Below are 26170 nucleotides of genomic sequence, written 5' to 3' on the forward strand. Positions count from 1 at the left end.
CAGGCCTTTTCATTTTAAATTCAGTGTTCTTTTTACAAACTCCCTTGTCAAAATACTTTATAAACTTTAAAGTAGTTTGTATGTATGAAATATTATTATTTATTGTTATTTGCTCCTAGCTCCTTAATTTCCTTTTTTTTGGGGGGGAGGGAAGTAGGAAGGTCTGGACCCTTAATTTCGTTAGGATAGATATTACATTTATTAAGGGTTTGCAATGTCCAGTCATTGTTGTTTGGTTGTTTCAGTAGTGTCTGACTCTTCATGACCCCATTGGGGATTTTCTTGGCAAAGACACAAAGTGGTTTGCCATTTCCTTCTCTAGCTTATTTTACATATGAAGAGACTGAGGCAAACAGGGTTAAGTGACTTGCCCAGGATCACACAGCTAGTAAATGGGGCTGAATTTGAGCTCAAGTCTTCCTGACTACAGGCCCAACATTCTATCCACTGTGCCACTGTGCCACCTAGCTGCCCAGGCATTATGTTAAATCCTGCGGATACAAGTACAAGCAAGCAAGACAGTCTTTGCCTTCAAGCAGCTTATATCCTAGTAGGAGAAGATAATACACTGGAACTATGGAGAATATCTCAAAGGGATGTGGTAAAGAGAGACAGTAAGAGACACAGAGTCTTACAACCTAGCCAAAAAGAAAAAAAATTAAAAAGCAAAAATTCATTTATCAAAGCTGGGAGACCCAGGGGTGGAGTTCAGGTTTTTAATGGGGTAGAAATGGTCAGAGATTAGTTTTATTGAAGTGACAGCCAGGGAGAAGAATATAGTCCTGGGACAGAGAATTCTCAGTGACGAAATTCCTTCTACCAATGTAAATGAAAAGTGTTCTGCAAATTATATATAATTTCTCATAGCACAATAATATTCCATTGTATTCTTATACCACAGCTTATTCAACCATTACCCAACTGACTGAGCACACACTTTGTTTCCATGTCTCTGTTCTAAGAAGAGGTGCTGCTACAAATGAGGGGAGCTAGGTGGTACAGTGGAAAGAGCACCAGCCTTGGAGTCAGGAAGACCTGAGTTCAAATCTGGCCTTAGACATTTACTAGCTATGTGACCCTGGGTAAGTCACCTAACCCTATTTGCCTTAGTTCCTCATATGCTGAATGAGCTGGAGAAGGAAATGGCAAACCACTCCAGTATCTTTGCCAGGAAAACCCCAAATGGGGTCACAAAAGTTCAACATAACTGAAACAATTCAACAACTGCTATGAATATTTTGGTGTCTAATGGATCTACATTTATGTCTTTGACTTTCTTGGGATTGTGGCTCATTTAATTTTTCTACAAAGTCTTTTTAATCTAATAATGGACCCTGATACCATAAAGACCTCTCTATTTAAGGATGAGGGAGTGAAGAAAGACAAATAGTTTCTTGTCATTCATCAGTGGCCCTTGAAGGTATCACTGTCTCATGCTGAGGGTGCACTAGTCAATGTAATTCAGCAATCCAAAGAAGAAAGTCACTGTAAACAATACCATCAATTGACAAGATTAAACTATAATGCAATAATTAAGTCTGTACAATAAAGCATACCCAAATGGCAAAATGGAACAGCATGCTTTAAAGAATTCATCCTATGATTCAGTGTCAGTCAGCAAATAAGTATTTATTAACTACCTAATGTACCAGACCCAGGCGGAAAGGAATGAGGAAGACTCATCTTCCTGAGTTCAAATCCAACCTCAGACACTTATGAGTTGTGTGACTTGGGCTAGTCACTTAACCCTGTTTGCCTCAGCTCTTCCTTTGTAAATGAGGTGAAGGAAATAGAAAACCACTCTAGTTGCTTTACCAAGAAAACCCTGAATGGGATCACAGGGAGACAGACACCAGTGAACTGACTCTACAACAATAACCACAAATGTGACAGACACTGTGCTGAGCACTGAGGATACAAGGAAAGGTAAAAGACAGTTCCTACCCTCAAGGGGTTCATAATCTAATGGGGAGATAATATGCAAACAACTATGTGTGTCAAGCAATACACAGGATCAATTGGAAATAATCATAAGAGTGAATGCATTAGAATTAAGAGGGATTAGGAAAGGCTTCCTGTAGGAGGTGAGATTTTAGTTGGGACTTGAAGGAAATCAAGAAGGCCGGGAGGCAGACATGAAGAGGGAGAGCATTCTAGGCATGGGAGACAGTCAGAGAAAATGCTTGGAGTCAAGAGAAATGAAATGTCTTGTTCAGGGAAGAGCAAAGAGTCCAGTGTCATTGAACTGAAGAGTAAATGGAGGGAAGTAAGATCTAAAATTAAATTAATATTTATTAAGTGCCTACCATATTCAGAGCATTTTGCTGGGCAATGGAGGAGTTATAATATTTCAGGAGAATATGCAACTTATAGGCAATTAAATTGCATCTTCCTCAAGTGAAAAAGAAAAGGAAAAGGTTTGGCTTTTGTTTTTTAACCTTTAAGCTAGATAGTACAGTGGACAGAACATTGAACCCAGAGTCAGAAAGACCTGAGTTCAAATCCACCCTTAGACATTTGCTAGGTGTGTGGCCTCAGGCAAGTCACTTAGTTTCTGTCTGCCTCAATTTCCTGATCTGTGAAATAGGAATAAAAAAAGCATGTACCTCCCAGGGTTATTGTGAGGGGGGAAAAAAACAATGAAATTCTTTCTGTACAGCACTCTGCAAACAAAGCTTAAAGCACTAAATAAATGCTAGTTAGTATTAATAAGAGAAAACGGGCATTCTAAATACATCTTGAAACTGATGACTAACAATAAACTGGAATACACAGCTGGATTAGTTCAGGCCTGGATTTACATTCCCTGCATGACATCAGGGCTGAAGAAGACCACCTAAACAGATTTACAGTGTTCTTGAAAATGATCAGTTTTGGCAGTGTTTACTGATTACTTTCTTGGCCAGTGGCAATAAATCAAGCATAATAGGTTGAAAGATCATATAGATTTAGAGCTATAAGGAAGATTGGAGACCACTGAGTCGACTTTACTCATTTCCCTGATGAGGAAACTGAAGACAAAAGAGGTCTAGTAACTTGCCCAGAGTCACTCAGCTATTAAGTGTCAGAGACAGAATTTGAACTCAGGTCTTTCTGGTACTCAGATCCAGTATTATTACCCACAGTTCAAATAGCTGGCCCCTTGGGATAAAGCCTAATAAGTTGATTGCTTTTATATCATGCCTATAAATTAAAATCCTTGGTGATCAGAAATGTCTTTGGCCTAGAGTTTTCAAAAGGACGTCACCTATTTCTTCAGAATACAAACTGATATGAAACTTTTTTTTTCTGAATGATTAAGTTATGTTTTTTGCTCTTCCATTTTAATTAAGTTCTACCAAAAAAAAAAAAAGGCTAACCTAAGGATAGTGAAAAGATTCTGTTTCTAAATAATCTAGCAGTGCCTAGGAGAAACAAGATTTTGGCATAGACATCTTTTTTTTTTATCTTCCTCCCTCTCCATGTTCCCTCATTAACTCAACCTATACCTCATTACCTCAAACTATAGACCAGGGTGTTATTCAGAAGACAAAACTTAATTACAAAAGAGATTCCATGAAAAAATTGATACATCAGTCAAGTATTAAACAGGACTTTCAATTTCATTATTAAAAATGAGGTTTTTTAATATTAAATGTGGCTAAGTTTATATTAAAAATCATCATCAAAGAAAACAGAGGAAACTGTGGCCTTATAACCTGTCATCAAAAATGTCTTCTTCAGCTAATGATGAAGAACTTGGAAGCTTTACACAAAGTGAAAGCATTCTCTCTGACTTCTCTCTCCCTTATTCCTTGTATCCAGTCAGTTGCCAATGATAATAACAGCTAATACCTATATAGTACTTACTATGTGTCAGCTACTGTGCTAAATGTTTTACAATTATTAATAATAGGTCGCATATAGTGCCTATTATATGCTAGGCACTGTGGTAAACACACATTTGATCCTCACAACAACCTTTTGAGATAGGTGCAATTATTATCTCCATTTTATGGATGAGGAAACTGAGACAAACAGAAGTTAAATGACTTGCCCAGGGTCACAAAGCTAATAAGTGTCTGAGGCCAGGTTTGAACACAAATCTTCCTTCACACATGTGTCTCCTCTGTACTTATATAGTCACCATCCTAGTTCAAGTGTCCTTCACTTTTGACTCTCCAATCCATCTTTTCCACAGATGGCAAAGGAATCTGAACATGTCACTCCCTCACTTAACAAGCTTCTGTGGCTATTGATTATCTCAAAAATAAAATGCAAACTTCTCATTTTGGCATTAAAAAGGATATAGTTTCATTTCTAGAATTTCAATTTTCAGGATTATTTCATATTTCTCTTCTTTACACCCTCTGTTATTTAACCAAACTGGCCTTTTTACTATTTCTCAAGCTCAGCATTCTATCTCCCACCTGGTACAATCAATGCCACATACCTGAGATATGTATCTCTTCCTCTTGGAATCCCTAGCTTTTTTCATCATTCAGAACACCTAAGTATTCTCTTTCTCCTCAAATTTTCATGTATATATTGACCCATTTTATGTTTTATTTAGCCAGTAGTATGTAAGTTCCTAGAGGGGAAGAACTATTACCCATTTTTGCTTTTCTACCTATCACAATTCTTCCCATATGATAGCCTTAATAAATGCTTGTGGGGTTGAATTTTATTGAAATGTTTGCAGGATTGAATTGCATTGAATTATTCACAAAAACCTAAATTATTGGGACCTGGGAGTATTTAGTGCTTCTGCTAAATCTGAAATAACATGAAATGGTAAAACAAATGCTGCCCTAACCACTGTAATTGACAGTTCACAGTAAGTGCTCTTAAGAAAGGAGCATAAGTTAATATCTAGTAATCGAGTAATGATATCATGGATAGTCTGGCCTAATTAGTTATTTCTATATGCACCTCTATGGAAAGGTAAGACAAACCTGAGGTCTAGCTTCAAATCCTATGTTTTCTCTTTTATTCAAGCTAGAATAAAATCTGACCTATGAATACTCCATGGTCTTCTCATTTGCCCTCTCTGCCCCATATTGAGCTGGGTCTTCTTAATAGGCGACCTCTAGTTCATCCAGCTGAGTCACCTCTGCTTTTTCTAACATGATACATTGGAGATTCAATGGCCTGCCAACTACAACTCCTGTACACATAATTGTTGAAATGGGTGGAACTTTTTCTTTTTAAGCAACTCAAACTATTCTATTTAGTTCTAAAAACACTTTTTAAAACTTTTTTGCTCTAGGATAGAGGGCGAGAGAAGGAAATGGGATAAAAGGAGAAAGAGAAAACAAAACAGCATGGTAGAGTGAAAAGAGCACTGACATTAGAAGAACATGGGTTCAAATTTTGGCTTTAATTTATTACCCCTATGACTAGGGTGAGTCACTTATTCTCCCTGATTCCTTCCTGTATAAAGTGAGGGGTTGAAGTTGCTGTCTAAAAACCCTTGCAGACCTAAATCTATGATCCTTCCTTAGTATTCCATCTGGGATACTTCCACCAACTTTCATTTGCATTCACATGTTGGGTGTCTAGGGTGAGTGGGTTGTACTCAGGTTCTAGGGGCAACCTCTATGGAGCTGCCTTTCTAAAACTATAACTCACAAGCCTCCACCAGTATATTTCCCATTAACAGTCAGCCAGGACGAACAAGTAGAGAAAGAAAGAAAAGAAAGAAAGAAAGAAAGAAAGAAAGAAAGAAAGAAAGAAAGAAAGAAAGAAAGAAAGAAAGAAAGAAAGAAAGAAAGAAAGAAAGAAAGAAAGAAAGAAAGAAAGAAAGAAAGAAAGAAAGAAAGAAAGAAAGAAAGAAAGAAAGAAAGAAAAGAAAAGGCATTTATGAAAATGGCAAAGTACAAACAGTTGCCAAAGAACATTCTGTTTTAAACCTGGGACATGCTCTCCTATAAATATATATAGCATCTGTAACAAGAGGAAGAGAAAAATTGCAATGGTAGTGAGACATACATATAGGCAACATATATGGTAGGGGCAACAGATGTCTCTGGTGCTGCAGGGCTTCAATGTCCTTTTCCTCTTCACACACCTCTTCTTGGTGTCAGGGCTAGTTCTCCATTAAATCCATGGCCACCTCTATTCCCTATCTATATCCCTATCCCTGTGAGTTGCTCGCTCCTTGAAATTGCTTCCTCCCTTAAACAATTGGCTCTGTGTCTGGGTCTGACTGGAGTGTGTATTTGTTCTCTGCTGGTTATATTTCAACTGTGCTTCAAACCCTGTTGAAATGATTTTCTTGAGCTGCTCAATGGAGTAGGTGAGTTACTCTACTGCTGGATACTATGGCAATGGAGAAGGAAAGAAATGTTCTGTGCCCCCCACACACACCTCTCATTATTCTCTGGTATAAATACACAAATTACACTCAGCAAAGCTGCTCCCAACCTGGACTCCCTCAAACTCTCAGATTATTTTGACTGACTTTTAAGGGCCACCAGGGGAATGATAAATCTTTTGTTCAGCCAGTAGGAAACTCTCCTAATGGAATCAAGTAAACTGTTGAATTTCTAAAGGAAATAGTCAGTTTAACACCTCATTATCTGCCCTTTACTTTCTATGATTATATTAGAGTTACTCAAAGAGCAACTCCCCTACACTATAAAAGAAAGAGCAAATTTTGATGGTTTAATTTTATAAGAATAGCAAGGTTTCATACTGACAATGTGAATCATCTCAAGGTACTTTAATTTCACAAAAAGCCAGTATGCTTCATCAAGAATACTGCTTCACCAAGAATAGGTCATAACAGATTAACCTCATTTCCTTACTTAACACAGTTATTATTACTAGATCAGGAAAATTCTGTAACTATAGTTTGCTTATATTTTAGCAAAGAATTTAACAAAGTTTTGCACTATTCTTGGGAAAGAGATAGAGATGTGGGAAACACAACAGCACAGTTATGTAGATTCAGAGCTTACTGAACAATTGGATCCAGAGTTCTAAACCAGTAATGATCTGATGTCAACTTGCAAAGATATCTCTGGTAGACTATCCCAGAGACTTGAACTTGGCCCTATACTACTTAACATATTTAGCAGTGACTGGAAAAGGCAAAGATGGCTTCCTTATGAAATGTGAATATGGCATAAAGCTGGGAGATACAGCTAATAAGTTGGATCAGATATCAAAATCCAAAACACCTTTGAACACTAGCATGTTGGTATGAATCAAATAAGATGAACTTGAATAGAAATTAGCATAAAGTCCTACACTTGGTTTCAAAGAATTATATTCACAGGTTCAAAATAAGGGATGTGTGGCTACAGCAGTAACCCACAATAAACAGCAGTTGATCTGAAAAAATTCTGTGGGTTTTAGGTACTGCAAGCCAAACATGAGTTAATAATGTACTACGGCAGTAGAAAAAGATAACACAAACTGTATTCAGAACCATAGTTTGACATACTAGTTCACAGTACTCTGTACTGGTTAGATTACATTTAGAGTGCCATGGTTAATTCTAGGTACCAGATTTTAGGAAAGACATTGATAAACTGAAGAATGTCCAAAGGAAGGTCTCCAAGATGGTGAAAGATCTTGGGCTTCTGCCACATAAGGATCATTTGACACCAGCTGATCTGCTTGGTTTCGACTCCATTATCATCTCTATCATGTCCCACCCAAGATAAATTCATCAACAACAAGCTTATTATCATGCATATTGTTTCTACTTTGTTATTCACACCTCATCAATACTCCCAGTGCTTCTGCCTCTCTGATTAGAGAACTGGAGGGCAGAGAGAAAAAAAAACTACTCCTATTTCCCCCCATTGGAGAAGGCTCAAAATCCCAACCATTTCTTCATTTGCCACTAGATGCTCTACTTGGTTGTGATTCCACCATCATCGTCATCATGCCCCTGCCCCAAGTACCCTCTGGCACTCCCTCCTGCTTTCCCAATTTTCAAATTCCTTTTGTGTACTGCCTTCTCCTATTACATTGTAAGCACCTTAACACCAGAGACTATCTTTCTTTTTATTTGTACCCCTAGCATTTAGCACAATGCCTGCCACATAGTAGGTGCTTAATAAATTGTTATCATGTCATGAGGATATTTAGCCTGGAGAAAAGAAGATTTAATTGGACCATGATAATAGTTTTCAAATATTTAAAGTGCTGCCCTATAAAAGAGTGATTAGACAAGTTCTCCTCAGCCCCAAAGGGCAGACCTGAAATAAATGAGAAGTTGCATAGAGGCAAATTTAGGCTGAAAGTAAAAAACAAAAATTCCTAACTGTTACAAGTATCTTAAAGTATAATTGATCACCTTAGGAGATAATAGCTTCACTCCTACTGGAGGCCTTCTGGAAGCCTAAATATGTACTTGATTTTTTTTTAAAGTATTTATTAAGCACTTGCTATATACTAGCCATTATTATAGAGAGGATTCTTGTTCAAGTATGAGTTTGGACTTCATAGCCTTTGAGGTACATTCCAATACTGAAATTTTGTGATTTTATAATTCCCCTCACTCCTCGAAGTAAACCTCAGAGTCTGGCTTTCTAAGTCTCTCTCAATCATAATCCCAAACCCCAAAGCAGCCACCATGATACTAGAAACACCAGATCCTCCCCAGTCAATGTCTATTAAGCTTCTACTGTGTGTAGAGACACATTTTGAGAGGGTAAAGATTAATGAAGATGGGTTAAGGGAGACATTAGCAAACCTCACAGATGAGATGAGGAGGTAGATCACATACAGGTAGAATGACTAAAGAACATATCTGTAAAGAAATATAGAAACAAATCCTTTCAGGAGGAAAAAAAAACATTTATAAGCTGAAGTACAATCATAAGAATTTGAACAGAATGGAGAGCAGCCTAAAGGTCATGTCCTAGAATATATCAGGGTGTGAAAATGGAATAAATAATGAGTTTATTAATCACCTAGACTTGCTTGCGCTCCCTTACTACCCAGGAAGGGTCAAAATAACCTGGGAATTGAAATCAGCCAATCAGGAGGCAGAATGAGTGTTGTTGGAGTTTGCTATACCAGTGATCCTTTGTGATGTCCATTGGGTGAACCTGGAACACCATTATTAATCAAAGGAAATCAGGTGAGGGTAGAGGCTCAGACTAAGAAGACTCAGGTGGAAGTGGGGGATGGGGATTTGAAAATTGTTTTCAAGTATTTGAAGGATTCTCTTGGGGAGAAGAGATTAGACTTGTTCCTTGGACAAGGGACATAGTGAAGATCCAAAAGTAGTGGGTAGAAGTTGCAAAGAAGCAAATTGAGGCTTGATATCAGAGGAATTTTCGAACAATTACAGCTGTCCAAAGGTGGAATAGGATGCCTCAAAAGGTGATGGCTTCCACCTCACTACAATTCTTTGAACAAAAGCCATTTGAACACTTCTTGGATATGGATTGAATTGGATAGCCCCTGACATTCCTTCTCCTTCTGAAATTATGTAGTTTCTTGAATTCTGTGATAAGTGGACATCAAAATCATACCACCTAAACTTGTAAGGGCAGGGTAAAGGACTCAAAAATTAGGCAGAAGAATCTATGAAAGATTTCTAAGAAGAATTGAATTTTGAGTTAGGTTTAGAAAGCTTCCCTAGACCCCTCCTCCAGTCACCCTAGCTTACTGGACACTCCTAGATCCCTCCCATAGTCTTTTTGTATATGAGATCCATCTTGTCTCTGTTAAGTGGCTGAGATTCAATCTGGCCCATGGCTCAGATTCAATCTAGCCTGTTTGTCAATATGAGCTTTGAAAATGTTCAGATGCCTTAAGAATATGGCAGATCTTTAAAAAGCCTTGTCTTTGACTGAAAGAAGGCTTGGGCCCAATTCATTTGGGCAGGACCTGCATCGTTATTTCAGGGTCCCAGTACCCCCAAACCCCAAACCTCAACAATAGTGGATCCAAAACAAAAGTTGGCCTTCTTTCCTGTTCTCTCTCTTGTTCTTTGGTAAGCATTATCCAGACACCTTGTCTTGCCTGGACCTAGACCTACAATACCATACTCCAGCCATCTTCAAATTATCATGCTCCTGTTGTGCCCAAGCCCTAATCTCCCACCAGACTTTAGGCCTCTGATTGGTGCACATGTACCTTATCTTGCCTAGGTCCAGATCCACTATGGTACTTCCCAGCCATCTTCCTACCATGCCACCAAGCACTTACCTTCCTCCTTCCCCACCTCCTCTGCTTTCTAATCCTAGCTCATAGAAAAGGAATCAAACCATCACTATTCCTGAAAAGTGTATGTCAATCAATTGCCTTTTCACCTCAACAACCATCCCTCTGACTTTCCTGTCCAACACACTCCTCTCTGGCTACCACTCCCCTATATTTGTGATCTTTAGGATAATGAAAACTCCTAAAGAGAAGGGACTGTCATTCATACTTGTATTTATAACTCCAATGTTCAAAGTTTTGCTGTATGTTATTTAAGTACATATTAGAAAATAGGGTCAATCAAAATGGGTATCTCCAGATAACAAGTAGCTACCTATTTTGGTAACCCCACTCTAATTGGAAAGTTTTGGCCATGAGATTAAAAGAGACACCCAGGACTTGTTAATTTGGTAGAGTTTTTTTTTTCTTTGAACCTGAATGTGGACAGAAATTCGAGCTGCAGAGAGAGAAGCTCTCATGTTGAGAAAGGTAAGGGGAAAGCTCCATTCTTTTTCACAAGTAATTGAGATCCAGAAACTACAGGCAATTAACAACCTTTCCTCTATGAAACTACAGAAACTACAAAACTATAGATTGTGAAGTCAATCTTTCAGAAGAGAAAATACATAGCAGTTAGAGCAGTTAGAGCCTGGTTTTGTGAGGCTGTTGAGAGGATGGGACCAGAACTGTTTTAACTTTGGAGAAGGGAAACTTACATCCTGCTCTATATTCTTGAATTGACACCAGCACCTCCTTCTGGAAGCTATGGAATTGTAGGTTTTATGTCCAGAAGAGGTAGTCTCCAATGGGGAGCAGGGCAGAAGTTTCTTCAGGGAGACAAAACATCCAAAGATGACTAGAGAGTAAGGAATGAAAGGGAGAAGGGTGATAGCTAAGTGATTTAAACAAAAGTCTAGTATACAAGGGGAAATACATAATAAGAGAGAGACAAAATAAATATTATGGAAGTCCAAATAAAGGGACCTATTTCTAGCTGAGAGGAAAGACTTCATGGAACAGATGGTATTTCAACTGGGTCTTGATGAATGGGTAGGATTTTTACAGGTAGAAATGGAGAAAGGATTTCCAGATGGAAGGAAGAGCATGAGGAGGGAATGACAAATATTTCAATTTCACTGAAGAACTCTTCATGAAGATTCTCATCTATAACATTGGAGAGCTGGACTTGATTCATAAAATCTCTTTTAGCCCAAGCACTTTCTACGTCTATAGTAAATGGAAATAAGGCTGGAGAAGAGGATGAGACCAGAAAATGGAGAAATTTAGATGCTGTTGTAAAGAATATGTAATCATGGGCCATGGAAAGTTTTTGACCAGAAAAATAGCATGGCAAAACTAATGCTTTAGGAAAACTTATCTTGGAACACATTGTAGGATGAATGAGATGGGTGAGAAATTGGCATCAGAGTTACGTATTAAGAGCTTAATGTAATAGTCCAGGCCAGAGGTAATGGAAAACTGAATCATCATGGTGGCATTAAAAATGGAAATTGGATGGTCTAGAGATCAATAAAGTCTCCTACTCAGGCATACAATTGTTGAACCTAGAATTAAATTTGAGGAGAGCATTTATTAAGCACCTCCTTTTTGCCAAGCTCTTTACAAATGGCATCTCATTTGACTCTGACAACAACCCTGGAAGGTATCATCACAATATCATCTACAAGCAGAAAGAGCTTTAAAAGCTAAGGTCCAATGACTTCCTATCACCTCCAGGATCAAATATGAAAATCTTGCTTTTAATCATCAAAGCCCTTTAAAGCCTGCTCCCTGCCCCATACTTCCAGTCTTCTTGCATCTTATAACACCTTACACACACACACACACACACACACCCATTCCTATGCTTTGATCCAGTGACACAGGGTTCCTTGCTATACCTCCAACAAGACCCATCCCCCCCACCCTCATCTCTTAACTTTGGACATTTTCATTGGCTGTTTCCCCATGCCTGAAATCCTCTCTCCTCATCTCTGCCTACTGACTTCCCTGGTTTCCTTCAAGTCCCAGCTAAAATTCCACATTCTAAAGGAAGCCTTTACTGATTTCCCTTAATTCTAGGGACTTTCCTCTGTTGATTATTTCCAATTGACCCTGTATATAGCCTGTTTATATGTAGTTGCTAGCATGTTCTCTCCCCCATTATACTGTCAGCTTTTTGAGAACAAGAACTGTCTTTTACCTTCCTTTGTATATCCAGCCTTAGCATGTGTTGGATGTTTATTGCCTGACTGTATACTGAAATGAGTAGTTAATGTTTATTAATTCACTGACTATGTGCTCAAATGAATTTTTTTTTATTAGGCAATTGGGGTTAAGTGACTTGCCCATGGTCACATAGCTAGTAAGTTTCAAGTGTTCAGTCTGAGGCCAGATTTGAACTCAGGTCCTCCTGCCTTCAGGGCCTGTGTTCTATCCACTGCACCACCTAGCTGCCCCTCAAATGAAATTTCAAAGAAAGAATCAATTGATTAGATGAGAAGGACAAATAAGAAGGAAATGTAAATGTTTATAGCAGCTCTCTTAATGGTGACAAAGAACTGGAAACTGCAGTTTCAAGAGTCAGGGAATGGCTGAACAAATTGTGGTATATGATTGTGATGGAATACTACTGTGCTATAAGAAATGATGAGCTCAGTGATCTTAGAAAAACATGGAAAGATTTGTATGACATAATGAAGAGTGAAATGAGCAGAACCAAGAGAATATTATATACAGTAAACAGCAATATTGTTTTTTAAACGATGTTGAATGACTAAGTCATTTTGATTACTATAAATACTCAAGTTAACTATAAAGGATATATGAAGAAAAACGCTATCTGCATCCAGAGAGAGACCTGACAAATAGAAGTATGTATAGAATAATTATATTTATATATATATATGTATATATATATGTATATATATATATGTATATGTGTATATATATATATATATGTAAATTTGTGTCTAATGGTAGCCATATCTAGGATGGGGGAGAGGAGAAAGAAGAAAAGGAATTTACACAATAACTCCATTGTATATTTAAAAGGAATAGGAAGTTGTACATAATAGATTTACAGTTTCATGTGCAATCATTTGTTTATTTTATTCCATAAACTTTTTTAAATTTTAAAAATAAAATGTAAAAAATTACTGAGGTTTCAAGACAGGGTAAATGAGAGAATGGTGGTACTATTTTTAAAAATAGGGAAATCAGGATAAGGAGCAGAGTAGGGGAGAAAAGACATGGTTTTGGATTTAGACGCATTGACTTTTTGAAGCCCAAAGGGGCATCCAGGAGATGTTTTAGAAGATGTGGGTTTAGAGCTCAAGGGAGAGGTCAAGGTGAAGATAGAGATTTGTAGGGTCACCACAAAGAAGTTGATAAACTCATGGGAGAGATGAGATCACTTTTTTAAATATAAAGAAGGAGATCCAAGGATAGAACCTTTGGGATTTTCTACATTTTGGAAGAAAAAAGATGAACTAGTGGATGGTATAGAGAGGTAAGAGGAGAACCAGGAGAACATATTTATGTTTCCCCAAAGGAGAAATTCAAAGAATAGTTTTAAGAGACATATAATCTCTGTGTATCAGTTTCTTCATCTGTAAAATGGAGATGATAACAGCTCCAACTTTATAAGGTTGTTGCAAGGATTAAATGAATTAACATATAAAACACTTTATAAACCTTTAAAATGTATTGTCATCACCATCATCATTATCATCATTAATAAGGTAAGGTGAGGGGGGAAAGAGGAGGAATCAATGGTGAAAATGTAGTAAAAAGGTCAAGAAAAGTGAGGACTTAATGAATTTATCAGATCTAATGGTTAGAGACCTTGAGAGTGGTCAATGTGAAAGGAGATAAGAGCTTGCAAAGTGAATGGGAAATAATGAAGTAGATCCAGGAAAGGCTTCATGAAAAAAAATTATACTAGAGCTTTGTCATGAAGGAAAAGAGGAATTCTGTGAGGCAGAGATGAGAAGGGACTGGATCCTGGGTAGAGAAGTCAAAAACTTCAAAGGCACAGAGATGGGAAACAGAGTGCTCTGTGTGAGGAACAGAGACAAAAAGAGTATGGCTGAATCACAGTACAATGTACAGTAAGGCTGGAAAGATAAGTTGAGGTTCACTTGTGAAGAGCTTTAAAAGCTAAATTACCTGAATCAGTTATGTTATATAAATGTGATGGAATGTTATTGTGCCATAAGTAATAATGAAAGGGATGATTTAAAAAAAAACCTGGGAAGATTTGTCTGAACAGATAAAAAGTAAAATGAGAAGAAAAAATAATACAATTGTAATGATATCATAAAGACAAACAACTTTGAAAAACTTAAGAACTCTGATAGACAGTTCTAAAGAATCCATGATAAAACACCTCCAGACAGAGAGTTGATCGACTCAGAAAGCAGACTGAAGCATTTTTTCTTTTCTTACTTTCTTTTTATTTTTTAGATCATTGCTAATTTGGGGATTTATTTTGCATAACTATACATATTTGTAATGAGTTTTGTTTTTCTTGCCTTCTAAAAGAATGAGGAAAGGGGAGGGAGAGAATTCAGAACTGAAAATAAAATTTAAATTAAAGAAAAAAGGTGTAGAAGGACTTTATATTTTATCCTAGAAGTAATAGGGAACCACTGAAGTTTAAGAAAAATCACTTGGACAGCTGTGTTGAGGACAGTCTGGAGTGGGGAGAGACTTGAGACAGGGAAATTAAGTGGGAGATTCTTGTAGGAGATAATAAGGGTCTCAGCTAAAGTGAACTAAACTCATTTTCTACATAGCTGTCAACATAATCTTTCTAATATATGGAACTGACCTTGCTCAAAAAGCTCCGGGGGTTTCCTTTTACCTCTAGGATAAAGCATAAACTCCTAGACTTAGCATTTAAAACCCACAGTATAATTCCAACTTACTTTTCCAAAACTAGTTGACATTGCAACACTGCACAAACTCTGAATTGCAGTATTTGCTTTTCCCCATATATAATGGGATATCTCCTGGCTCTTGTGATTTTGATTAGGTTTGCTCTTATATAATGTTCTTTCTCCACATCTCAACCTCTTCAAATCTCTAGCTTCCCATGAGGCTTAGTTGAAGTGACATCTCCTACATGAGTCCTTTTCTGATCTCCTCAATAGAGTTTTCCACAATGAAAGTTACTTCTTTTTTCACTACTTTGCAATTGCTTTTGGGGGAAAAAATTCAGGGTCATTAAAATAATTATACAAGGGCAGCTAGGTGGTACAGTGAATAGAGCTCCAGCCTTGGAGTCAGGAGGAGCTGAGATCAAATGGGCTTCTGACATTTGACATTTACTAGCTGTGTGACCCTGGCCAAGTCACTTAACCCTGACTGCCTCACCAAAAAGCAAAAAAAAAAAAAGAATTATACCCTTTTACAGTGGATACAGTGCTGGGCCTGGAATCAGGAAGACCGGAGTTCAAATCTGGCCTCAGACATTTTCTGGATGAGTGACCCTGGAAAAGTCATTTAACCTCTATCTGCGTCAAAGTTCTCAACTGTAAAATGGGGATAATAATAGCACCTACCTCCCAGGGTTGTTGTGAGTATCAAATGAGATATTATTTGTAAAGAACCTAGAACACAATAGATATTTAATAATTTTTCCTTTCCTTTCTTCTGTCCTTCCTCTTTGCTTCCTTTTCAAAGGCAATTTAATCCCCTCCTCTATTCTAGCTTAATTCTGGGTTCAATTGGCTGTATACTTGAAATACCTATGCAAAATACTGATGGTTGAACTCTGTTGGTTTTCTATCCAACTGCCATCATAGTCTGAGCAATAGACTTTCCTAATTCTTTTGGTTTTTCTATTGTGGATAGTTAAGCCAATCTCTTTTGAGTGACTATGCATGTTATTTAGCAGACTCTGCAATGTCTCAGGGCTTGATGAAATCATCACAATATCATCCATAAGCAGGAACAAGTGGAAGATCTCACCGTCATTACTACTATGGCTACTGCTATTGCTACAGCTGCTGCTACAACTACTATTATTACTGCTGCTATTGCTGCTGCTGTTGCTGATAATACTACTACTACTACTACTAATAATAATGATGATGATGATAATGAAGATAGCTGGTATTTATTTGGTGCTTTAAGGTTTGCAAAGAACTTTATAAATATCTCATGTTATCCTCCTGACAACCCCAGGAGGTACATGCCATCATTATATCCATTTTACAATTGAGAAAACTGGGGTAGATAGTACTTAAGTGACTCACTCAGGCTGTCAGAGCTAGGAAGTGTCTGAGGCTGAATTTGAACTCAAGACTCCAGATCCAGCCTTCTATCCATTGCACCAGCTAGATGCCTGTAATCTTTCAGTGTCAATAATCTTCCTGCAATATATGGCTGCAACTGATGAAACCCCACAGTGTCCAGAGACCTGAAATTGAAGTTTATTCAAAGGGGGTTTTAAAGTACATGGTGGGCATAAGCAGACTGCAATACATTATTAACCAGAAGTTATGAAAGATATGAAAAAATATTCTAAATCACTATTGATTAGAGAAATACAAATTAAAACAACTCTGAGGTACCACCTCACACCTATCAAATTGGCTAATATGACAAAAAAGGGAAAATGATAAATGTTGGAGGGGATGTGGGAAAACTAGGACAGTAATACACTATTGGTAGAGTTGTGAATCGATCCAACCACTCTGGAAAGCAATTTGAAACTATGCCAAAGGGCTATAAAACTACATACCCTTTGATCCAGCAATATGATACCACTGCTAGGTCTATATCCTAAAGAGATTAAAAAAAAGGGAGGGAGACCTATTTGTACAAAAATATTTATAGCAGCTCTTTTCATGGTGGCTAAGAATTAGAAATTGAGGGAATGGCTGAACAAGTTGTGCTGTATGATTGTGAGGGAATATTATCATGCTATAAGAAATGACAAGCAGGATGATTTCAGAAAAACCTGGAAAGACTTACATGAACTGATGCAAAGTGAAGTGAGCAGAAGCAGGAGTACATCATACACAGTAACAGCAACATTGTGCGATGATCAGCTTTGATGGACTTAACTCTTCTCAGCAATAGAATGATCCAAGACAGCCCTGAAGGACTCAAGATTAAGCATGCTATCCACCTCCAGAGAAAGAACTGATATTGTTTGAATATAGACTGAAGCATACTATTTTAACTTTCTTTCTTTCATTTATTCTTTCTTTCTTTTTTGTTCAAGCCTCCTTGTATAAAATGATCAATAAGGAAATATTTTACATGATTGCACATGTATAACCTACATCAGATTGCTTACCGTCTCAGGGAAGAGGGAGGGAAAGGAGAAAGGGAGAGAGAAAATTTGCTCAAAACTTCAAAAAATGTTAAAAATTGTTTTAACATGTAATTGAGGGAAACTAAAATATTATTTTTTAAAAAGAAGTTATGAAATGGCAGAATGGATGTCATCAAATAAATACATGATTGAAAAAAAGAACATGGGCTGGTTAAGTGACAAGGGTAAGGGATAATGTGCATACCACCTTCAAACTCTATTGGTAACCTTTCAATGTTAAGGATACTAAAGAAAACCCCTAGCATATGGCCCAGACCTCTTGGTACAAATTTATGGGAGGAGATAAATAAGAGTCACACAGCATAGGCTATTATGGAAGGGCTACAATCTGCATTGCTAGAAAGAATACCTAGATTATTATTATATGATAAATCCTTTGAAGTATATTTTATACTTGCTAATCTGTGTATATGATGTGTCCCTCAAATAGAATGTAAGCTTCTTGTAGCTAGGAAGTAGTTCATTTTTTTCTGTATATTCTCAGTGCCCAGAATAGTGCCTTACATAAAGCAGGTGCTTAATAAATTGAAATGAATTAATAACAAATAACAATCCAAATGGATTATGGGAGCCTATTCATAAAGACCCGTAAATAAAATGCTGGATAGTAACAGTGTGTTTTCTACTATAAAGTGGGATTTTAAATCTTGTTTCTTGTGCAAAGCTGAAACTCCTGTATCTTTGTTAATTAGATATTGGTTTGTATTTCATTAGCATTGTGTTCTCAATCTGCTAGATAGGTTTAATTTGGTCATTCAGAATTGGAAGGTATTTGACTTCCAAATTAATTATCCTTCTCATTCTCATATGTAAGCCTGGATGGCAAATATGTGATTAATGAATTACCTGATTTCATTCACTTTTTGCAGGTATACTGTAGGAGGCAGAAACAAAAACCTTTAGAATTCATAGGCTTGCTTTTTCATTTCTAGAGCTCACACTCAAAGTCCATATGAAAATTTTCAGACTGTCAAGTAAAAGTCAAGACTCACAGCTCTCCTCCCTCAACAGGATCTGGTCTTCTTTACTTCCTGTCATTCTAGGCAAGAAGGAATTTGGAAACAGTAAATACTATATTCAAATATTCCAGTGCATCTGCTATCTCATCAATACAGCTATTTACCCCCAATGACAACAATGCCTGTTCATCCTACAAAATTCTTGTCATGTCCTCACCATAAGTATTGGTGAGCTTCCTCACAGTCTCTTGATAGCCCAAAGATACCAATGGAGCACAGAGACAACTCATCAGTTATTTGTCCCTAGCTCTAACCACCACACCAGCTCATCTACTGCTTTCCTTCTACATTTCTTTCATTATATTCTTTATACTGCTTCTCCAAATAGTAAAGAACCTTTATATTTGTTCATTTGTTTTCTTTCAAGATGTAAAAATCTCTGGGAGTTTCCTCCTATCCTTAGCAAGGTGATGAAATGGTAATACCAGATAGATGATAGATAGATAGATAGATAGATAGATAGATAGATAGTAGCATTTATTAAGTGCTTTCTATGTGTTCAGCACTGGGCTAAGAACTGGGAATACAAATACAAGCAAGACAGTTGAAGCCTTCAAATAATTTTCATTCTAGTGGGAAATGTTTTGAGACATAGCCAACATGTTGATTTATTTTATCCTATTGTCATTCTTTGTTGCAAAGGGGAGGTGTCAGTGGGGGGAGGGAGGTCACTGGGAAGTGCCCACAATTTTTTAAAAAGTCATCAACAAAAATTTTTTAATTAAAAAAAGTTCTGGAGGGGCAGAGAGAATGGTGTTTGTCATTATAAATTTTCTGAAAAACAAGTTTCAGGGAAACGTGGAATACTTACCATTCTAAATGAGCTCTCAGAAAACTTTTTTTAAAAGGTTCCCTTCCCCCTGACTATTCAACCATCATGATCAAATTGAGAAAATAATATGAATTTCCTGTGTGTCATGTTGTTCTTACCCCTTGATAGTAACTATTATGAAGCAGCCTTCATTTTTACTGGGACCTGTAAAGCCTGATAGGTATTATCAAGGAGAACAACAATTGAGACACTCCATCAAAGACTGTCACATTTCAACAGAATCCTGGCAATAGCAACAGAAGCAGCAAATAGCCCAAGTGTCCCCGACCGCAAGATGTATTGGAGAGATAAAACTCCCTTCCTTCATTGTAAAACAAGCCCTTTAAGAGATGAGGGGTGGCAGGGAAATTCTGCACCAGTGAGATGGCAGCAGCTAAGCATCCACACTGGGGAGTAATTCAAAACGTCTGTCACATCCCAGATCCTCTGAGATAGACCAGCTGTGATGTGTCATTTGACTTTGCCTTCTGAGCCAAGTCATCCTTCTCATTAGGCTTCTTAAACACCACCTGTCCATGCCAGGAAATTTTTCTGCAATACCAGGAAATGTTTCAATATTCCCTTAAGATGGATGTGATGAAAAGTTATCACATGGCAGAAATTTATGCTGTCTCCTGAACATACTATTGGCCCCCTATACATTTAAATTGTCCCTCCCTACCAAAGTAGAGAGGCAGAATGGTGCTGTGGATAGAGGGCTGGCCATGGAATTGGAAAGACCTGGTTTCAGGCTCAGATTCTGACGCATAGTTGGTTATATCATGAACAAATTCCTTAAGTTCTCAGTGCCTGCCCCACCTCCTTCCCCATCCCCATCCCTGCCCAGGCTACTCTCTAAGCCTATAATGTTACAGGTGAGTTACAGATTGGTGCAAGGAGTTTGCAAGTCAGAATTACCCACATGGAAAAAAACACAAATTAAGAGCCCTCCATTCTCATTTCTACCCTCTTTCCAATCAATGCCCCTGGTTAAAATAATAATAATAAAGCACTTTATACTGATAGTTATGGCTCCAGAATAGTGTTCTCTCCCTCTCCCAGAACACCCATATTGGTGGCATTATTCATCTTGTTTGAGTAAATATTAACCCAATTCAGTTATGAGTGTAAGCCTTTTAACCCATTGATTCTAATCTTGGCAACTGAATGGGTCCTTCAGTATTTCTCATCTATCAATTCCCACTGTCAGGCTTTCAAATGCTATGCACTGCTTTCCATTATGGATATAGTCACAGCTGTGAAATTACCTCTGTCATCTCTGCCACAACAAGTTTATACATGGTTTCTCCTGAAGATGACCAGGGTATTTCAATCAATACAGAACATAGCAGCCTGAGAAAGGTGATAGGTTGCAGGAAGTGTGATAAACCAGCAGTTCATTGTTGTCACCTTCAGGATGAGAGTCTAAGGTACATGTCAGGGATCCACTCACTGCCTGTAACCCACTTCCACTCGGAGATGCACATCTTCCTACAGCTGTAGGATAGTAGCCATTTTGTGGATAGACCAAGAAATTACAGATTAGGAAAAATATGGTAAAAATTGAGAGGAAAATGATAAGCTGTAGACTCAGAAGGCTAGGGGAGAGTAACTAGGATTGCGAAGGGCCTCAAGTCATTGCCAAATGAAATTGGTTTGAAGAAAATTCTTTTTTTTTCCCAAATGATTTGAGAACGATCTGATATATAGCCTGGAGAAAAGCAGACATACAAGTGGTGAGGGGGGACAGTCAGTGTGGAGGTGTGCATGAAGAAGCAGGGCACACTACAGAATATCTGGGCTCAAGTTTTTGGAGTACTATAGAAGAGGGATTAGTCTTGGGCTGTGATTCCAGACTGCAAAACTAGAAAAAAATTACTAAAAATTACAGTAAGCCAAATTGAGGCTTGATGTGTGAGGGGAAATTTCCTAAAAAATAAAGCTATTTCACAGTGGAATGGGCTGCCTTGGAAAGTAATTGATTTCCCCTCACTTATGGTCTTCAAATAATAACTGAATGGCCACATCTCGGTTATTTTGTAGAAGGATATTTTTTTTAATTTAATGTCTTATTGATTCTTTAGTTTTTGCATCGCAGGCATTTCCTGATATGGCCCTGACTTCTTCCCCACCTCCTTTCCCCAGGAAACCTTCCCCCATGACAAAGAAGCATAAAAAACAATTAAGCATGACCAGCTAATACAATAATCATATCTGATATAAAACTTATCATTCTACACCTGTAGTCCTTCACTTTTTCAGTGAAAGGAAGGGAGGGAATTTCTACAGCTCTTCTCTGTAGCCAAAATTGGTCACCAAAATTGTCAACCATTCTGCCTCATTTTATTGTTCTTTTTATTTACTCCAATGTAGTCAGTGTGGATTATTTTCTTGGAACTGTTCGCTTCACCCTAAATCCGTTCATTCAAATCTTCCCATGCTTCTCTTATTTCTTAGAAGCAATAATATTTCATTTCATTTACATTCCACAATTTATTTAGCTATTTCTTAATTGATGCACACCTACTTTGTTTCTAGTTCTGTGCTACCACAAAAGGACTGTTTTTGAATATTTTTATATTTATAGGACTTTAATTTCAATCAATCAATAAACATTTGTTGAGTGCCTACTATGTGTCAGGCACTGTGCTAAGCACTAGACTTTGACCTCCTTGGTTTAGATGCCTACCAGTGGGATCTATAGGTCTAAGAGTATGAAAAGTTTAGTGAGGTTTTTTTTTCTTTTCATAATTCAATATTGTTTTCGATAATGGTTGTCCCAAATGACAGCTCCATCTATCATATAGTGTGTTATCAGAAGGATTCTTACCAGGAACCAGTTATAATAGAAGGCCAGAGAGATGCCTTTTGACACTGAAATTCTATAAAACAAGGTATCAAATATTTCTATGCTCTATTTTTCCATGATCTATGACAAGATGAGAAATACAGAAGGTTCAACCACAACAAATCTTGAAATGGAGGCCTTGAACTGTTGTTGAAACTTTTGTTTTAAATACTCTGTGAGAGTGAAATTCAAATTATCAGACTAGAAAGTAATTCTAGGCTTCCCTATTATAAACAAGAAGGTGACATGAGCATGTTAATAAATATCATGAGCTATAGCTAATTGATGGACTGGTCAATCAGACAAACAAATCTCAGTTTCCACTACTGAGAAAACAGGTGTTGCTTCTACTCCTTGATGGAAATGCAAAGCCAAACAACAAAAACCTCCTTTAATTTCACAGTCTGTGATTCTTTCATAAAACTTTTAAAGATCAATTATGCTCTATCAATGTTAAATCCAAGCTGAACTAAGTGATTTATGCATAAATACTCTCACACAGAGAGCAATTGTTGATGGAGTCACTTATCTATATTAAATATGAGGACAAGAGATTGTTTTTGGAAACAATTTAAACTTATAGGCACTTGGCACACTTTTCAGTTCGTCACCCCTACCCATGTTTTATATTTTTAAATGCTCATTTTAAAATAACCAGAGGATTCAAGATTAAGATATTATAATTCATTCTACCTTTGCAGTCCCAGCTCAAACTATTTATTCTGTTCTGAGAATTCTGTGCTTCAGCCAAACTGGCTCCCCAAACATATCTTTGTTTTCCTCTGTGCTTTTCCTCAAATCAGTCCCCATGCCTGGAACACCCTTTCTCCTCCTCTTTCTCTAGCTCTTTTCTTGTCAAACTCCAGCCTGGATTTTAAAGTCCAATTCCAATGTCACCTCCTTCATTAATTCAATTCCATTCAACAAGTGTATATTCAGTTCTACTATGCATGAATGAATGGATAAATGAATAGATGAATGAATGGAAAAGTAGTTATTAGGCACCTACTGTATGTCAAGCACTATAGTAGCCACTAGCGATAGACAAAAATTAGACAGCTCCTGCTCACAAGGAACTTATTTTTTTTGGTCAGGATACTACATATTCACTAACATGTATAATACAAGAAAAATTGAGAAAAGTGAGAGAACTAACAGCTGGAGTGATGAGGGAAGATGTTATGGAGGAGGTGGCATTTGAATTATTCCTGGAATAAAAACATTCATTCCATTCCTCTCTTCTGAGAGGAAGGGTAAAGGAGGGAGTGCATTCCAGATATTGGAAGGTAGCCTATGTGAACCTAGGGAGGCAGAAGATAAATTGTTGCTTTTAGAAAATGATTAGTAGTCCAGTTGGCCGAGAATTTAGAAATTTTTTGGGGGGTGGGGCTAGGCAATGGGGTTAAGTGACTTGCCCAGGGTCACACAGCTAATAAGTGTTATGTGTCTGAGGCTGGATTTGAACTCAGGTCCTCCTGACCCTAGGGCCGGTGCTCTATCCACTGTGCCACCTAGCTGCCCCTAGAAATTTTCTTTCTTACATATGGCAAAGAAATAATGAATAAATCTGAGAAGTTGGAAGGAAGATTATGTCGAGCTTTAAATAATCGCTTTGCACTTTATCCTATCCGAAATGAAGAGCCACTGGGGTTTGGGAATAGGAAGGAGAGGGAAATGAGATAAACCTATATCATAGGAAGATTCTTTTGTCAGCTTTGTGGAGAATAGATTGGAAAGGAGAGTCACTGAAAGCAAGGATACCAATTAGGAAATCTTTAGACTAAATGAGATGTGTCACAGGTCTAAAAAAGGCTGGTTGCTGTGTAGATGGAAAGAAAAGGACAAAAGTGAGAGCTTTTAAGGAGGAAGCCTTGGCCTTTGATTCCCTACTAGGGGAGGGTATTGAGGGGAAAAGAAGAGGCAAGGATTTTGAACCTGAAAGATTGAGAGGGTCCTCAAAGAATAGGCAAGTTGAGTGGGAGGAAAATGAATTATATTTGGGGACATGTTGAATTTGAAATTGCTTTGTAATACCTACAAAATAAATCCTACATAGAAAGCTGATAAAATATGACTGGAATTCAGGAAAGATAATAAGTATGGATACATGGATCAGAGAGTCTTCTCCGTCAAGATGATACTTGAACCCAAAGACACCAGTGTGATCTCCTTGCTCCCTCAGTCAGTAATGATCTTTACCCTGCCCGGGATATCTCCTGTAACTTTGTTTATGACTCTCTAAGATATTTATGTTATCTTATGGTCAATTGTGTATCTGTCATATCTCTACATGTCGGCTTCATAAGGGCAAGGATATTTAAATTCATTCAATAACCATTTACTAAGAACAAACTACATACAAAACACTGTGCCAGGCACTAGGAAAGATAATAAAGATAATTAATGCATGCTTTCTGTCTTCAAGGACCATACAATCTTTGATGATGATGATGATGATGATGTCAATGATTAATTACATTTATATAAGCTATCATTTATATAGTGCTTATTTCTGTGCCAAGTACTTTACAGTTATTATTTTAATTGATCCTTATGACAACCCTAGGAAGTAGGTTCTTTTATTATCCCTATTTTATAGATTAGGAAACTGAGGAAAACAGAAGTTAACTGACTTGTCCAGGGGTCACACAGCTACTAAGGCTGGATTTGAACTCAGCTTTCCTGACTTCAGACTTAGTACTCTATCCACTGCGCCACCTAGCTGCCCCAATTTTGTAGCCTATAATGCTCTTAATGTAGAACAAAGATGGTACTTTCCAGGTTAATGACCTAGAGCTGGAAAGTACTTAAGAGACTATCTAGCTCAGACACTTCATTTTACACTTCAGGAAACAGAGGACCAGAGATGAAGTAACTTTCCCAAAGTCACACAGGTAGAAAGTAGCAGAGCTAAGATTTGAACCTGGGTTGCATGGTTCCAAATTCAGTGCTTTTTATACTATACCACTATAAGATCAGGATTTCCATGACACAACTTCTTTCCTCCCACCTAAAACATGGAGAGGCTTTACCTCTAAGAAGACAAAGCTTACCCTGAGGCCTCAGCTTTTTGTTGTTCAGTCATTCTTGACTTTCTGTGACCCCATTTGGGTCCCATTTCTGGCAAAGATACTGGAATGGTTTGCCATTTCCTTCTCATTTTATAGATGACAAAATGAGGCAAACAGGGTTAAGTGACACAATTACTAAGTGTCTGAGGCCAGACTTGAATTCAGGACTTCCTAACTCAGGACTTCTGGAGCTCCACGTAGATAATGAAGGTACCTGGTAACGTAGGGGCATAAAGCATCCTTGTCATGGGTAGTCTGCATCTCTCAGACTTGGTGGGTGTCTAAGACCATGTGAGCTGTTATACCCTAATGACTTACTGACCAGATTCATTTCCAGATAGAGATGAGGGTGGTCTACATCCAAAGAAGCTAAATGCCATTATGTCTTTGTTCAATATTCTTGCTATGTTAGGGCAGATTAAACCTCCTTTGTTAAATGTTCAATGACTTATGGACACCTCATTTTGTTGCAACATCAAATCTGAACTAAGAGGATGTTCGCATTAGAGCTGCCTTCAACATCCACACTGTCTTAATCTAGTATTCTGATGTACCTTCAAATTTCAAATGATTTATAGATGTCTCACTTTTTTAAAGAAATTTCTATTTATGCTGCTAAATCTAGTTTTCTGTAATCAACCACTTGGAAACTATCTGCTTTATAAGTCATCTGTGGAAAATTTCAAGTTATAAACTAGTTCCCCAGTCCCTATCTGGAGATTCTGTAGCATAGTGGAAAGTGTGATAAACTTGGAGCACTGAATTTGTAATCACAAGATCAGAATTCAAATCCTGGCTTTGCTACTTAACTCCTTATGTGATCTTTGACAAGTCACTCCATATCCCTGACACTAAGTTTCCTCATCCATAAATTAGGAAAATAAATTTGCTTCTTTAAAAGATGTAGTATCACATAGCATA

The sequence above is a fragment of the Phascolarctos cinereus genome, unplaced genomic scaffold (assembly GCF_003287225.1).
Source record: "Phascolarctos cinereus isolate Bilbo 61053 unplaced genomic scaffold, phaCin_HiC Scaffold_5;HRSCAF=322, whole genome shotgun sequence".
NCBI classification, from domain to species: Eukaryota; Metazoa; Chordata; class Mammalia; order Diprotodontia; family Phascolarctidae; genus Phascolarctos; species Phascolarctos cinereus.